At 42.6% G+C, this 17,942-nt stretch overlaps 1 protein-coding gene across 2 annotated transcripts in view; it reads left to right on the forward strand.

The window, feature by feature from the left end:
- Positions 1–2,687: 2,687 nt before the first annotated feature.
- The window catches only part of LOC107084664 (discoidin domain-containing receptor 2-like), a 50,507-nt gene continuing 35,252 nt past the window's right edge, over positions 2,688–17,942 (forward strand). For both annotated transcript variants that reach the window (XM_015374591.1, XM_015374592.1), the window contains exon 1: positions 2,688–2,916. The gene's annotated coding sequence lies outside the window, so the exon portion shown is untranslated. The remainder of the gene's footprint in view (positions 2,917–17,942) is intronic.

Consider the following 17,942-nt stretch of genomic DNA (forward strand, 5'->3'; position numbering starts at 1 on the left):
CAGCAGGAGGCGAACATCCCAGTTCATCAAGGGCTTCTGGTTGGCGTACACTGTGAGGTGTTTGTGGGTGTCGACACCATCTATGATGGTGGAGATGTGGTCCAGTACCGATGTGGCATACTGATCCAAGTCTGTATTCTTGAATCATTCCTAGAGCACAGAATCTGAGTCCTCTGGCCACACCTTTACTGTCCTAACAGTAGGTTTCACATGTTGGATGAGAGGCGAGTATCAAATAGTGATGAACAAGGAGAGATGGTCTGATTGTCCGATGTGGCTGAGAGGTGTTGAATGGTAAGGTCCAGCCAGGTTGGAGTAGATATGGTCCAGGGTCTTGTCTCCTCTGGTGTGGGAGGAAACATGTTGGTTGAAACTGGGGAGAACTGTCTTTAACTTGGAGTGGTTGTTACCCGTACCGCAACAATAAAAGCAGCCCCAGGGTGTTTGGATTGGTGTTGCTAATGGCCACATAATGTTTTTTCATTGCTAGCTTGGCATCTGGAGGGATATAAACAGCAGTGAGGTTGATAGAAGTGAATTCCCTTAGAAGGCAATAAGGTATAAATTCGACCATTAAAGACTTCACACTCTGTGAGCAGTGTCTCTCTGTAGTAGTAGCTTGGTCAGTATGAACAAACCTCCACCTCTGGTTTTGCCAGAGTAATCTACTGTGCTTTCGACTCGATGTGTGGCGTCCCATTAGCTGAATAGAATTGTCTGAGCATCTGTTGTTTAGCCCTGTTTAAAAAGAATAACATTTGTGTCCATAATCTGTCTGCAACTCATCCATTTTATTGGCCAGAAAACTAATATAGGCAAGAAAATACTGGGTAAAGGCAGCCATTGTGGTGTTAGCTGTAGCCTAGCTCGCAGCCTTCCTTACCCCGCCTTCGTTTACATTCCTGTCACCGCTTGCATGAACTTCTACCCGGCCGTGAGAAGTGGGCAGCATGTGTTCTGGAGATCTCCGGTATGAGTCGAAGATTAGCGATAAAAGTGTCAGAATTGTAGCTCCGATGTTTCTAGAAGCTCATGTCTGCTGTAGTACAGCAATGCAGTGCAGATCTGGAAAAAAGTCCAGTGAGGAGTAGGTAGAAAACATCTAAATAGCAGATTCTGGAGAGACGCTAAGCCTCACGTTGGTCACACACCGCCATCTTGGGCTTTTTGTCAATAAAAAGAACTTCAGAAAACTTTTCAAACATTGTGTGTGTTATTACTCTGGCAGGAAATTAAAATACTATAATGGTCAAAATAATAATTATTGCTGATTCATTAATGTCAGAAATCAGATTCTTTATTAGGTAGTAATAAAAAAAAGTTCTGTTATACAAAGATAATTTAATGGCTTTAAACCAACAAGATTCTAAAATTAACCTAAAAGTTCATAACTGGAAACGAAATGTCCGTTTTAAAAGGAAATTAAGTTTAATCTGAGCTCCAAGTTACCCTTAACGAGATTATTATCAGTTTATTAAAAGGTAAATCACCAAATTAAACATTTAATTTTTACAAATAACCAAAAGAGTGAAGTTTGTCTTTCAGTCAAGGCCTTTTATATGAAGCTGTTCTTAACCCTGCAGGTTTTATTTGATGCACCTTTAGCGCCCCCTGGAGGCAGCAGGTCAAACAGTCACCAGCTTCCTGTGAGCTGAGCTGCAGAAACTATTAGAAAAAAAGTCTCCACCAGGGCGGCGATGTGCTGCAGTGGTTTGACCTGGAATTGGTTTTTACTTCAAGTTTGAATCTCACTGTTCAAAGACAAATATGGTGGGATATGAAACTGACTATAAGAGCAGGTCTAACTGTTATAGATCTATCCTGGGGGAAGTTCTAGTTTTTGATCCAAAGCAGATTATTCAACATTCCTCTCCTTATCCTGAATATAAATGACAAAATGAAAAAAAATAGGAAGAATTGATAAAAGAAAGTGCACCCTCTGATTGTTTATTTGGTGTACCAATCCGATGTTTATCAGATTTCAGATCCACAGAGCAAATCAAGAAATAAAAAGAAAAGATGAAACGTTAGAAAAGGACCCAACAAAGCAATGAATGAATTAATGAATGAATGAACGAAGCGCCAGCTTGGTAGGGATATTTGCACATTAAGTAAATGTAATTGTTTTTGTTGATATCATATGTTTGATAGTTTTAATCAGGGACTTTAAAATCATGACAAACTCTTAAAGATGCTCATCCAGGAATCCAGAATATATTCAGAGAGGGACTCTGATGGAGTTCTGGAGTGGCCTAGTCAAAGCATGAACCACAGATCCTACAGTTTAGCCTTTGGAAAAAATGCTGTGAAACCACTATATTGCAGCAGGAATAAAATAAAGACTCATCTGGTTTCCACAAAAGGAAGGGAAACAAAAAAGGAAAGAAAAGGGGAGAAAGGAAAGGAAATGGAAGGAAAGGAGAGGAAAAAGGAAAGGAAAGGGAAGGAAAGGAGAGGAAAAAGGAAAGGAAAGAGAAGGAAAGGAGAGGAAAAAGGAAAGAAAAGGGGAGAAAGGAAAGGAAATGAAAGGAAAGGAGGTCTTCCTGCTCCCTCTGTAGGTCCCTTCCTAGGGCTCCTCTGCAGGTTTTCCCCCTAAACTTCTCATCTTTCAGACAGTCAGAGTCTCACGTTGCCCTCCTTCTCCTCCTCCTCTTCCTCCTCCTCTTCCTCCTCCTCTTCCTCCTCCTCCTCAGACGGGATGTGATGTAAAAACAGAAACTTTTTTCTGTCTCCGGAGCTGAGCGGATCTTTCTCGGTCTGAGTTTTTGGTTCTGAAGGAGCCGAAAATCAGGATTATTTTAGGAAACTGCGGATTTAACGGACCTTTAAACCGCGCTGCAGGAGAGAAGCCGAACCGAACCAGAGGGGGAAGCTGTAAAGCTGCTGTTGGACCCGGACAGGAACCAGGGGAAACAGGTAAGAACTTCCTGAGATCAGATTTCTGAAAGTTTTCCCTGACAGCTGACCAGGGATCCGCTTCATTGTTCCTCTCCCAGCCTGAGGAGGAGCTCTGAGAAACTGGCAAATGATCAGAGATCAGGAGGAAAACAAGCTGATCAAACAGCTGCTGCAAAGTTCTGCAGGATCCAGAATTAAAAAACATTAAATCTGATCAAATCTGAGCTTTTCCTCCACTTTAATAAACTGGATCCATTCATTTCATCCCTTCCTTCATCTAAACGGTGTTTTTAATTCAGATTTCCTGCGCTGATCCGGTTTCACTCTCTTTAGGTTTTAGGAATCTGGAAACAAATCGCTGCAAATGTTTCAGTTTTTCCATCCTGAGCTTCTTCTTTATTATAAGGAGCATCAAAGGTGACGTCACATCACAGCTGCAGGGATAGAAAAAAAACAGGAATTATTAGTGGTGCTGGACTCAGCTGCAGGTTCTGGTTCCTCTCTGAGCTGCAGATGATAATAAGGACCACATGAGGTGAAGATCTTAGATGCTGCAAAGCAACATAGAAACAGACAGAATAGAGCTACAGACATGAAGCTGCCTGAAGGATGGGGCAGGTCTAGATCCGCAGGTCTAGAGGTGCCAGTGGTGAGCCCTGACCCGGTTTAATGAGGGGTGGTTCTGAATCCGGTCATGTTGGGTCCACTATGGTCTGGGTTCTGAACCGGTTTAAGTGAGAACTTCCACGTCCAGAAGTCTGCAGGAATTCTGCAGATCCAGTCGCTCTGTTGGGGAGGGTTTGGTGTCAGTTGGATGTTCTGTATCAATCTCTGCTGTTCAGAACCGACTGTGTGTTACGGGTCGGGTTAACCTGCTGGTTCTGTGATCCTCTGATGGTTTCACATATCAGGATCCAGGGGCGGATTTAGGAAATGTGGGGCCCTAGGCATAGACAGGCAGGGGGCCCTCTGAATTAAGAAGACACATCAAACAGCCCCATTCTCCAGGTAGAGAAATGTTAATAGAATAGACATCCATTATCTGTTCTAGGTTGTGTCCCTCTCTTCTTGTCCCTTTTCTTCTTGTTTTCCTCTCTATGTTTTGTACTCAGCTGACTTTTCATGCTGTCTCTAAAGGAATGAAAGATTTTTTCCAAGCACTAAGCTCACTTAGCTGATTGCTCCTTCCTGTGTTTCCAAAAAGGCCAAAGTAAATAACCCAGTCCTTCTTTTCACTGTAGACAAGCCATGATCTGCTTATCTGTTCTCCATTTTTCATTTGGATGAAATAATAGCTGCATGAATCATGACAGCAGATAAGATAGAGGAGAGCAGGAGGCGGGGTTACCAATCTACTCGCTCTGGAGAGCAGAGTTCGCTGCTTTTAGATGTTGTCTCCAAAGTCTCCAGTAGCAGAAAAAAGTCTCTAGATTTGGCGCTAGGAGCTTTTTAGAAATCAAAGTGCTAGAGGGGTCTGAAAAGTGGCTAAATATAGCGACTAAAGCGCTAAGTTGGCAACACTGCTCTTTGCATGGTTTGTTTTCAAATGGTTTGCTGCTGTCTGTTTGGACCTTTCTGAACATGTGCAGCAAATGGACTGATCCAATATGGTGGACACTGAAGGGGGGGCTGAGACACACTTAATATTATCAGCGTTCTGATGGCATTTTAGCCAAAGGATTTTTATCAAAAACATCATTAATGTGCACAAATAAGGAATAGTTGTATTAACCATACATGGAAGCAGAGTTTTATGGGCCAGTTCCTGGGGGCCCTAGACAACTGCCTAGTATTGCCTAATGGTAAATCCCCCCTGACATGATCATAAGCAGGTCCTCCTGCATTAAACAGATCTAGAACGGCCTCCAATTCAGATCTGATTTAAAGACATGAAAAGAACAGAAGCTGTAGATGTAACTCAAAGGTTTTCTTTCATGAAATGATGAAATCATAGGAAATAGAAATTCATAGTTTGGTCTGTTTGACCCGTTGCTGCTTATGGAGCATTAACAAAGCAGGATTTTAATGAGACTGAGCCAGAAATAGAGCTATACTACAGGTGTGGAAAAAAAATCAGCAATTTAGTTCCTAGTATCCATTTTTTTTCCTAAGCAAAACATTTTGATCTAAAATTGAGGGAAAATGGGCTTCTTCTGCACCGCCAGTCTGGCAGACGGCGCTGTGGAACCCTTTAGCTGTGCGGCGCCGCGCCATATCTGACAGTGGAAAACGTGAACCGACTCGAACCCCAAACATCATGGATACCAAAATAACCGTACGATCGATATCATCTGATGAACATATACAGCGGTTGCTTTTTTATCTATACATTTAATCTTGATTGCAGGAAAATATTGCAATAAACGGTGATATTGCAATGTAGTGATAATATCGTATCGCAACATTCATGCCAATACTCACCCCTAAAAGATAAATCATGTCAAACAATATTATCGTATTTCTTTTTCTTGCATTTTAAATGTCGGCTGATACCTGCTTGCTGCTCGCTTCATCACTTTTCAGCAGCCGTGCCTCAAGGTCAGGTGAGGCGCATTCATCGCTGCTGCCGCCATTTGTTTATTATTGGTCTGCTTTGTTAATAAATATTTATTTGTTTGTTTAAATGAAGACATGTTAACAACTTTTATCATTGTTTCATGTTCTAATGTAAATGGAGGAAGAGAAAGAAATAGCAGCTGTAAGAATTGGTCCCAAACAATGCAATGTTGGATCTCCAGGCTGAATCTGAACCCGTTTGTTCCTGTCTGCTGGTTCCTCCTCTGCAGGATCTCAGTGTTGGTGCTCTGACCTCCGACTCTTCAGCCCGGAGGATTCTGGATCATGTTTGGGGTTATTTTCAGGCCTAGAGCTCCGTCAGCTCTCTAGACATGCCTCCCCGTCCTCATGTTAGTTTGTCCCTCAGTCGGCCTCTGCTGATCAGACGTCATTCAAACTGGTCAATCTGAGAAATCTAGAACCGGATCAGATAGAAAAACAGAACCACAGCTGCAGGCTTATCTAAATAGGGATTCATTCTCGGTTATAAATCCCAGTACCCGCTGATTTGGATCAGATCATCTGAGGTCCCGTCCAGCCTCAGGGCGGGCCTGAACAGATCGGGTGTCCACGGCTGCAGCTTTTCAAACAGAGAGGCGGTTCTGCCCCGAAACCCAGAAGAAGACTCACCTCTGTGTCCCTGGCTCCGCCTGGATCCCTGCAGGTACAGTCAAACAGCTTCGTGTTTGGTATGAAAACATGATTTATTGTCTCTGGATGAAGCGCAGAAAAGTTCTGAGGGGTTTCACAACAACCCAACGCTGCGGCGTTGGACCGCTGACTGAAGAAAGAAGGTTCCCACGGTGCCGCCCAGCTCAGAGCCTCGGATCAGGTCCCGGTTGGACGACATTCGATTGATCCTAAATCCAAATCCAGGAGTTTCCAGCTGCTGCTGGTAGGTTAACAATTCAGCGCCGATTCATTGGTTCTGCTTCTACTCTTAACCACCTCACAGTCATCAGGTATTGGGCTTTGTTCTGGTTCTACTGAGAGGAAATGTTCCCTTTCTTCAAACTGTCACCAGCAATCTGAGCTTTTATTTTGAAAGTCCTGGTGAGGAAGTAGGATCCTGGTGAGGAAGATGTTTCTATTGTTCCTCTCCATCCACTTTCATGCGGTCCATTGATCACTTGTCCTCAGGGGACTCCACCTACACTAGGACATCGTGCAAGGACGATCCAACACTGCATGTCCTCCATTTGTGATCAAAGCGGTTCTGATTCTCTTCCAGTCAAAGAGGCCTAAATCTCTGTTTTTTTCTCTCTAAAGTGATGACTGAGGCAGAAATTGGCACGTTTTCGTTGCTGTGGGAACCTCTTGTTAGAGGTTTGGTGTTCCTGAACGTTTATGGGGCCATGAAAGCTTCTATACGAGCTGAATTCTTCTGGTATTGTGTGTTCACAAAGACACAAGAATCCATCTTGCTTCGCTTTAACCATTTGAGACTGACCTAAAACAGGTCTGCCAATAACGTTGATGTTTTTTGGTTGAGGTGGGACATACAGCCGTGACAAAAGCAGTCGAGGCAATAATTAACATGGCGGCAGAGGAGGAGGCACATGTAGCTGCTGCTAACACATCGGTTTGTCTTTGATAGAATAGCAGCAGGAGGATAAAGTGGATGTTATTGGGGTTTCTCATGGCATCCGCTGCCACTTCATTTATTTCTGTGATTGGCTAAAGCCAAAGTTTGGTGGGCGGGCTCTAGGTGTTGCTTTGCCCAATCAGCTCAGAAGGTTCCGTCCCATCCTTCCTATGAACATGATCAATCTGGCTGCTGCGTTGGAGGCCTCTAACAAGGTCCATGGGCCCACAGCATCATAGAGTGAAGGAACCCCTGATGTTTCGGTTTGTGATGGTAGGACAGGAAACCCACTTTCTCAGGGATCAGGCCTTTAAGGCGGCGTGTGGATAGAGTCAACTGGTGACCCAAACATCTGTCTAACGTAAGGGACGTGTCCTCCTGTCCTCCCCACTTGGCCTCTTTTTCTTTTAAACTATCGTTTTTTTTGAGAAAAGAAGCTGATTGGTTGGTTTGACCATCTGCTGCTGTTGTCATGGTAACACCATCCACCTTTCCTTTGTTCAGACTCTGACACCTTCTACAAACAGTGATGGGAGTAACGGCGTTGAAAGTTACTAACACCGCTACCTTTTTTTAGTAACGAGTAATCAAAATTATTACTCTTACTGTAACTATAACTCAGTTACAATTGCCGACAGCCCGTTACTGCGCGTTACTCAGGTCGCACAATCAACCTTTTTTCATGATAGGACTCGTGCGCGCGTCATGAGAGTGAGGAGGACTCCAGCAGCAAATCAGCGCTTTCCCGATGGAAATATTGGTGTTACGTCGAGTTGCGTTTCCTCATCAGATACGTTTTCCCCTGTATCTCCGCACATCGCAGGCGGCACGATTCACCACACAAGCCACAGGAAACGCGCATGCTCGCTAAAGGCGCGCAACAGTCGCCCTGTGCTCGCGCCACAGGAGAACTATGGAGAGCGTGACCGATCAAATGATAGCCTATATGGAGAAAGGGAGAAATAGTAACGCAATAGTTACTTTTACTACTAACTAGTTACTTTTATTGTGGAGTAACTCAGTTACTAACTCAGTTACTTTTTGGGAGAAGTAATTATTAACTATAACTAATTAGTTTTTCAAAGTAACGTTCCCAACACTGTCTACAAATAAACCTCCTAAAGTCTGAAATGGAACACAGTTTTCGAAGACAACCTGGGAACCAGCAGGTTTTTCCTGTCTCCAGACTTTGGAGAATTTTTTCTTTTGCATCAAACATCGCGACTCGGAGGTTAACTTTATTCTCATGAATGTTAAGCCGATCGTAAACTGTACGATATTTAATCGTTGCACGCAGCTACGGTTCAAAATGTACGACGAATCCGCAGGGTTTAAAACTTCACAGATCACGATGTATGTTGTGATGCGATCTACCTGCTCACACTGTACATCCTAAAACCACACATCTGAGTCAGCGTCGAGAGATGGCGCTGGTCGGACTGGTGAATCTGAAAGAAGAAGAAGAAGAAGAAGAACTCCTTTGTTTGCACATGCAGTGCGCTAGGTTCTGGTATGCAGCAGGATGTGTCCATGACTACCTTATGATGACGGACTGAATTTCAAACATGTTTGATTTTCTCCCAACCCCTGTTTCCTGGTCGGTTGGTGGTTGCGAGCAGCTGATCGGCCCTCGTTACCCTCAGTATACTACACGACGCAGGACGCTCGATGCGGCGGAATCTCAGCCCAATCGAAAAAATTCTTGCACGACTGGGGAATCAGCCCGAAAAGGGCAAAAAAATCATTCTGACCAGCTTTAGTTTGGTCAGAACATTTGCTGACTGTATAAGTCAGGGGTCGGCAACCCGCGGTTCCGGAGCCGCATGCGGCTCTTTAGCGTTCCCCTTGCGGCTTCCTGGAGCTTTTTCAAAAATTTCTGAAAATCGAGTTGTTTTTTTTCTTTTGTTTTAATATGGTGTGCAGGAGGTCAAACGAAAAATAATTATGTTTTTCAATGCTGTAAACATTTGTATAATAAATAAATTTAAACAATAATTTGCGTCATAGCCATAGAGATCAGTGATCATAACTTGTAGCCAGCGCTGCGCGGTGCCAGGCTGCAGGAGTGTCTCCATGGATCCCAAAGGGGAAAAAAGGAAGATAGCTGATAAGAAAAGAGGATTCAAAGGATGGACCCAATCATTTTCTTTACTTATCAATGCGAAACGATTGCTTGCATTTTTGCTTGGTAATGAGAGGTTGGCTAAAAATAAAAATTTGGAAAGGCATTTCCAGGGGAGGCTAAATATGCAGCCGACCACCAAGCTGGGAGGGAGAGAAAAATGGTGATTGCAGAACTTCTGGATAAATTAGAAGAGAGCAAATGTAGATTTAACATCTCCAAACTCCACTACTGCGGCTAGTTTTGTTGCAAGGATGGAAAACCGTCCACAGATCGAACAGGTAGAGCTCTGATGCAGGGATGGGAACTTTCTTCCATTTTTTCCCCAAATCCTAAAACTATAAATCACACCAAGGAACGCTGGGATGTTGGTTTTCAGGGTTAGAGAGCTCTGCTCTGATGGAGGTCAGTTCCTGCTTGGTTCCTCATGACTCAATCAGCTCCTCCCAACAGAAACACGTCCACCATAGAGAGATTCCTTTATCGTGTTTCTATAATTTCATCAATGCAACAAAACTTAAACCGCGCGGTGAAGCAGCACGCAGTGGGAGCGTTCACTGCTCCTCCCTTACCTCATGCTGCTATGTGACATTTGCTCCAGGATAAACATTTAATCATGAATGCTTATTATATATTTAAACCCATATAGTCAATTTCTATAGTGGGATAATAAACTTACGAGGCAAGTATGAGACTTTTACATTTTTGCGGCTCTAGACAGATTTATTTTTTGTTTTTTTGGTCCAATATGCCTCAGATCGTCTGTGGAAGACAAAGAGTTTGGATTTCTAATAAAAGATCTTTGGACTCCTCCTGCTCTATCTATCAGGTCCAGATCTAACCTAAACTAACCCTGCAGCCATGTGTCTGAAGGAATTTACGCAAAGATGGAGCCGTTAGAGAGATTTCACGCTGAGCCGAACCTCACATCTTTTATGGATCATTAATTTGTTGAACTTCAGCCTGACTGTTGATCGCTGAGGAGCAGCAGGAGGATGAGTTCCTGCAGAGAGTCACTGAGGCTGGAGGTGAGGAAACATGGAGGATGTTTGAAGAAGAGCGAGTTCCCTCAGATCGCCTTCACGCTTTAAAGCTGTAACTCCAGGTACAAAGAGATTTGGAAAAATACATTTGAAAAGAGCTTATTTTCAACATTTTAAATTATTTGCATTTATTCTGAAACTCAGATGTTATTTCTCTTGAATATTTATTTTTTAAAACCATACTTCTGTTGTTTTCCCATTCTTTTACAAATGCTTTCATTTTTGTGGCATCCCCACCCTGGATCCCAGCAGAACCGGGTCGACCCGTCACCACCTTCCTGTGATGGGAGACAGATGTGGAAGAAGGCGGTTTTATTTAGTCTGATGCAGATGTTCTGCATCTGAATGAGGAGGGAAGATGTCTGCCGGTTCAGATTCCTCTGATGGGGCCGATGGTCCAAAATGATCTTCTAACAGGTTTCTGGGAGAAAATCTCTCCTACTCTGTGAGTCTCAGAGGTTGTCTTGTCTCCGCTATACAAACCAACATTTTCTGGGGACTCCTGTATTCGGCTGAAGGTTCTGTCCTTATTCTTGTTGTCCATTTTGTTCTGCAGAAGCTGTTAAACTTGAGCCGTCTGCTGTCTAACAGTAAAGTTTAGCATCAGGGTTAAAAACCTCTTTGATGGTTTAAGCTCTGCTTGTTGGACATTGACTGCTTCTGATGGCAAACTGTGACTCATCCTCATCCTCAACACTGCAGGACTTTTCCTTCCAGCTAATAAACAAACCTTATTCTGCATCAGCTGGTTTTTATGGAGGAGTCATCGGTTTCTGAAGCGCTGCTGATTGGTCAAATCTACATCCGCTCTACACTATGCATATTTCCTGTTTGCTACCTTACGGGCTTGTTTTGTGTGTATGACCACCATTGCAAAAAAACATGTCTTGAAGATGGAGCAGCTAGCAGAGCAAGGTGCATTAGAATGCTGGGACCCTTTTTCCACCTGGATCCCCGCTCTTTTTGGCCCTCATGTCCTTCCATTGTCCCACAAACTTGCCCCCACTTCCTCACCTCCTCGGCGTTGTGGTGTGAGCGGCCATCTGCTGAGGCCCACTGGGGTTCAAGGAGACAGAAGCAGACATAGAAAAAGAAGCATAGATACAAAAGGCAACTGTCAACCAGCTCCACAGGCGGCCCCGTCCAGGAAACACACAGCCAGGCAGACAAGCTCCGAGCCAGCTCCCATGTCAGAGGACGAAGAGAGCACATCCAGTTAGTCACAGTCAGAGAAACAGGACTACACTGGAAAACAGGCCAAGCTCCAACATCTAGAAACAAAGGTGTTGATGGCAGCAGCACAGCTGATATTTCTCTCCAGGATGGAGTCACAGCCAAACAGGAACAGACCAGATGAAGCTACTATGAGAAAAAGCAGAGAGAGCAGAACGTTAGAGATTGAACTAACAGATTCTGCAGAGTGGGAGAATAGAGATAGAATGAAGCAGAATGATGAAAAAGGGGTCCCTATGTCCTCCAGCAGTCTAAGCCTATAGCAGCATAGCTCAATTGAAGATGTTTGATTTTTCATCTAAAGAGCTTCCTCAGATGAAGAAGAAGCTATGGAGCTTTCTGCTGTTTGGGAAGACTTGCTCTGCTCATTGGAAGTAATCCTTCAGAGATGAATGACTTTCCTCGGTGTGGATCTGCATGCTGGAGCCTGCGGCCACAGATCTGGTGTAAAATTAGGAAGAATAAAGCTGAGGTCCAGTTAAGGCCTGCTGATGTTTGAGGAATGTTTTGAAGAATGAAGTGAAGCAGCAGTATCTATTTCTGAGAACAAGTCAATAACATCCAATGATGATATTCCATGGAGTGGCGGCCTACTGGTTAGGGCATAGGGCTTGGAATCCTTAGGTTGTGAGTTTGAAACCCCCACTCACAGACTATCCCTGGCTCTCTGAGCAAGAGTTTATTCCATTGGGCTGTACTTGTGACAGTTTAATGACAATAAAATTTGCTGGCTAATCTCTGTTTCTACAGAAGCACAGGTGCTGCAGAGGAATATTTTACACTTAGAGCCAAAGGCCCGTAGTCGGGTCTGCAGTCTGGTCTAGGTGAGGCGGGTCTTTATTTGCTCCAAGCTCATTATTTGGTGACATCTAGCGAGTCAGAGGCATCAAGGTTTAATGTCTCCACTACATAAAGACTCATCAGACCCTGGAAATCCTTTTTTTAAGAGAAAAAGATCTGGATATCAGAACCTTAAGGTTCTGATGACAGTGAGGATTTTAGTACTACAGTAAGTAGAAGTTCTAATCTTAATCCTGGAAGATGCTGATTTCCCTTCACAGTCAGAAAGCTGTAAATTAGAAAGTTAATCTCTAATTCTATCAGTTTTCTGTGACTCTGTTCTCATCCTTTGCATCATTTTATCATTAATGCAAGCAGTGCAGACTAGAGGAGTTCACTGCATGTTCAGCTCAGTGCAGCTTTAGGTTTCCTCAGGACTTTCCTCTCTCCTGGTTCTTCGGCCCGGTCCCAGCGGTCTCCACGCTCACGTTCCCAGGTGGCTCTGATTCAGCTCGCCATCGGTTGGAAGCCCTGCATGTTAAATCAGGCGCGCTGCACATTCCCCACATTCCTGCAGCTCTGTTTTTAAACCCTCCGTGGCTCTTCTCGTCTTCGAGGCTCGTCGCCTCCTCTAAAGTTACACGTTCTGCCCGCTGACGTTCTGCTGATGCGGTTCGACTCGGAGAACGCTGCCAAAGCTGAAACCGGACCAGTGGCTGAGGAGAAGAACCAGCAGAGGCTGGAGGAGAGTGAAACGAAGCAAACATCTGGCTTCCGACAAAGCAGGACAAAGACATGACCTGCTGATCAGTCTTTCACCGACAGAAACACAGCCGCTGTTTTATTTCTGGATGATCCCACAGATGAAACGAGGCTCTGCAGGGGAAACATTCTGCGGGATTCATATCAATATGAGGACACCTAGTATAAATATTTAGTGTTTTTTAATGTGTTTTTAATCCTTGTCTTAAAAGATGCTCCCTAAGGGCAAGGCAATATTGAAACATTTATAGTATATCTTTGTGGCAGTTTTGGCCTAGTGCAGAGGTCACTGATTACTGGACTGGGATCCGGATCTGGACCCACCTGCTGGCTAATCTGGACCCAACCTGATTTAAAACATTTATAAATTACCGCATGTTGTCCGAGGACAGTGTCTAATTTCACTTGCTCCTCTTCTCCTGTTAATACGGTAAAGCCCTGGGGAGCGTCCGGCTCCAGGCTGCGCGTGATCCAAATGAGCCAATGAGCTGTCAGTCTGGGTTGCTGCTGCTGCTACTTTTAGACACAGCAGGCAAACCTGTGACAAGCCGGGCGATGGGAAAGAAGGAGAAGACCATGAGAAAAAACTGCTGGAAGAACTGCGGTGAACTGGTGAAAGAAAAGTGAAACAGCGTGCTCAAAGATGACCCTGCACATTTAGAGGATGTTTGGCTCAACCTGCTGCTGTGAAGCAGGATTCTCCACCATGAACAGAATCAACAATAAATCTGGATCCAGGCTCAAAATGAGCTCCTTGATATGTGCTTGAGAATGGCTTAGTCTCCGGTTAAACCCAGGTTTAAAGCCTTGCAGGGCAGCCTAAAGCCCACTGCCAACATTAAGACAGAAAAAAGAAAGAAAATAACAAACCATCAGTTCAGGGGTTTGAGAAAATATGGGAATCAGGAAATTACCTACAAACCAAACTGAACGATTGTTGTTCTCTACTTCAAAAAACACTTTAGATTTGAAAATGTAAAAATGCTCAATTTTTTTCTTTTTTATTAAAAAAGTCAATGTATAACATGGATGCAAAAACACCGCATTTGATTTTCTTTAATCGGACTCCTCTGATTTTTAATCGGTTACCCCTGATCTAGTGGTTAGAGCAGTGCGCTTGTGCTCTGAGAAGGTTGAAAGTACTCGGTTCGATCCCCACAGACTGCCACTATGGTTCCTGAGCAAGACCCTTAACCCCACATTGCTCCATGGGCGCCGCACAATGGCAGCCCACTGCTCCTCAATGGGATGGGTTAAATGCAGAGAGCGAATTTCCCCATTTTGGGACAAAAAAGGGATAAAATTGATTAACATATCTATCTTTGTCTACGTTGTGCTGTAATTATATTAGGTTAATTTTCACAAATTTCCCACATTTATCTTCAGAAGTTTCTATGATATTTGGACAAAGCTCTGGTTTAGAGGAGGCAGAGGATACATTTATAGGTTGAACTTGTCAGAAAACCTAAATACTGAGTTTATTTAGCCTGAGAAGGCAGCAGCCTGAAACCCTGCAACTAAACAACATCTAACATTATAAGATCTAACAGTAACATTCGTAGGTAGAGCTTGGCATGCTGACAGAGAGAAGCAAAGATTTTTTTTTTTCCTAATGGGTCATAACCTCCAAATAGTCAGTCAGCTCTGCTTTTGCTTATTTGTTCTTGTGACATCATCGATTGTATCATGACCCTTTCCACCGAGATAAAATTGATTGAAAAGATACTAAAAAGAGGAAATGATTTACGTCCAAACATCGACTACATTTGGTTGAAAAGTGAAATGCCATAATTTTCAGAAACTCTGTTTCTAACATCTTTTCAACGTCTATTGTTGGATAAATATGGGAGGAAATCAGACTCAAACACAGCCCAGTTTTCAACAGTTATTTCTTGACTATGAAGGAGCAACGTTTTAGCTTAACTAAATTTGAACAATTTAGCCTAAAAACCAGCGTCTAAATCAGTGTTTTTCAACCCTGGTCCTCAAGGCTCACTGCTCTACATGTTTTGGATGTTTCCGGAGCTTCAGCACACCTGACTCAGATGATTGCAGTTCAGCAAAGCCTGATAATCTGCTATCAATTGACAACAGGTGTGTGAAAGCTGGGAAACATCTAAACCAGGGGTCACCAACGTGGTGCTCGTGGGCACCAAGGGGCCCACAAGGACAACATGGGGTGCCCTCAGCATCTTTGCAAAACAGAACAATTCACCAGTGGACTAAATCTGAAATGTTATTTTTTACTGAAGCTCTTATTTTGAAGCATTTATGAAGCATTTTATCAGATCAATAAATTAGAACAGTTGAGGATTTATATGAATTTCATAATGGGAATATCTAAAAGCAAATTAAAAATGAAAAGAAACAATAGAAATATGTTTATTATCTATGAAGTTGAGGTGAATGCCGACTCCTCTAGTTCATAGGTCAGTATTGGTAGCCCGTCCTATGACTCAGTACCCATATATAGCCCTCAGCCTTAAAAAAGTTGGTGACCCCTGATCTAAAACAAGCAGGGCAGGCTGCTTTGAGGACCAGGGTTGAAAAACTAATGACGTCTGGTGTTTGGAAGAAGGTTTTTACTTGTTTCTTTTATTTTCCGGCATCAGCTTTGAACGCTGAAGACATGCAGAGCCATTCAAAGTGACTGGCTGTCACATTTTTAGGTTTAAGGTTGGACTGCATGCTCTTCTTAAAACCCAGGAAGTTTTGAAAACTGAAAACATTTCACAAATAAAAGACGCTAAAAACATCTTTCGTATCAATAAATACCAAAATTTTTGGGAGTAGGAGCTAAAACTGTAAAAACTAAATCAGCTATAGTTTGTTGGGATATAACGTTTTGCAAACATATACGTTGGCATTTAACCGGACACAAATAAAGAACAGAACCACTGATGTTTTTGGCTTCCAGGTTTTTTTTATTCGTGTCCAGATTTCTGAAAATCTGCTGTGATCCAGCAGAATTTTAAACTCATCTAGGATCGCACTGAGTCATCAGGCGGATGTCGACGTGTCCATGACTTTAAAGGAAAAGTCCGCTCATTTTCAGAATTCAAACTTCTTTAAGTATGAAATTATTCATACATTGAAGTCCTCTGGAAATCTTCAATAATTGTTGTTGATTGCAGATGTGTCTAGTAGTTCCCATTGATTTAGCTTGTAAAGCGGGGAGAATGGCGCTAGGCTTACCGCACCGTGATGTCACTGCTGGAAGATGGCGGGAGGGAGGGGCTACTATATTTGGACAAAAATGGCCGCTCCCAGACTCAGTGATTTTTTGACTGATTAACGCTAAATTCATTAAATCACCAGAAACGTATTTTTTTTAAGCTTAAATAATGATTCATTGATTCCTTGGCGACCGGACTGCATCCATGCTTCTCTTAAAAACCCAATAACTTTTGAAAACTGAAAACATTTACCAAATAAAAAAGATGAAAAAAATCTTTCATATCAATAAATATCTACTTTTTTTTTGGATGAGGAGCTAAAACTTTAAAAACTAAATCAGCATAATTCGTTTTAGTTTGTTGGGATATAATGTTACACACATATACTTTGACATCTTTTTAACCAGACCCAAATAAAGAACAGAACAACTGATGTTTTTGGCTTCCTGGTTTTGCAGCTGCGCTCCGTTAACACTTTACTGCATTTCGTTGATTCATGTCCAGGTTTCTGAAACTCCGCTCTCATCTAGCAGAAGTTTAAACTCATCTAGTTTCACTCCGAGTCATCAGGCGTATGTCGACGTATCCATGGGTTTAAAAACCCTTTTAATGGAGAAAAATAAAGCAAAGTGAAGAAGAATGTTTTCAAAATGAGCAAACATCTGAATTTAGCCTCATTTCAGTGCAGCTTTGATAAGAGAACCTGTTTGTGTCTAACTAAGGAAGTTTTCTTCAGCCGCTTGGCTGTTTCTGTGGATAACAGCTGGAATTCCTTCCCTTCTGACAGCGTGGTGCGTTCAGCACATCTGGAACAAACTCTGTGTTGCATAATCGGCCAGAAACACGGCGGCATGTTAACAAACAGAGCATCAGGAGGAGGATGTTCAGTTGGAGGATCAGAAGATCTTGTTCCTTTATGACCTAAACTCTCCTGCAACGACGGATAAACTCAGCAGAAACATTTAAAAACCAGGAGTAAATATAAATCCAATGCTTTTTAAACAGGGTTTTATTTTCAGCATTCCCGTCTCCCTGTCCTCCCGGTCCAGTTCTGTTTTTATGCTCGCTGAGGTTTTCTTTATCTCCGCCTGGTAATTATCATAAAGCTCTTATGTTGTTGTTTGTTGGTTTTTCACACTGGAAAAAATATCTAGAAATAAGTAAAAATGTCTTAAATTAAGTGTATTTACCCTTAATTTAAGTAGGTAAATGAGATAGTTTGCCAATGGAATTAGTTTTTTTACTCGTAAAATAAGATAATTAGATAAAATGCCCTTGAAAAGAGACAATGCGATTGTGTTTTCTTATTTTAAATATAAATATTATTTTTCCATTGGTAAAATGTCTCTTTTATTACCTCCTCAATCCAAGAACAAATGCACTTATCTTAAGAAAACATGACTTATCTAGATGTCCATTGTTTCCAGTGTATCCAGTATGGCTAAAATGAGACTCAAATACATAAATATGTTATTATTGATGCACTCGGTGATCCTTTCCTGTGGCGTTCTGTTTCCAAATGTTGATAAATTTGGGAGGAAAAAACCAAAAACTATGTGGGTTTCAGTGTCAGATCTACTTTGTGTTCATTTAAAGACGCTAATTCTCCATGTGGGGTGTTTCCTTCAGGGAAGGTTAAACTAACATTGGTATTTGTCTTTCGCTGGTTAAGGAATCAGTGTCAGAAATCTGCTTTCTGCTTCACAAAATGTTCAGATGGAGGTTTTTATGGAAATGATTTGTTAACAGCGCAGGAGAAACACACGGGTGGATTTAGGAAATTTAGG

This window comes from Cyprinodon variegatus, unplaced genomic scaffold (assembly GCF_000732505.1).
Source record: "Cyprinodon variegatus isolate N-32 unplaced genomic scaffold, C_variegatus-1.0 Scaffold105, whole genome shotgun sequence".
NCBI lineage: Eukaryota > Metazoa > Chordata > Actinopteri > Cyprinodontiformes > Cyprinodontidae > Cyprinodon > Cyprinodon variegatus.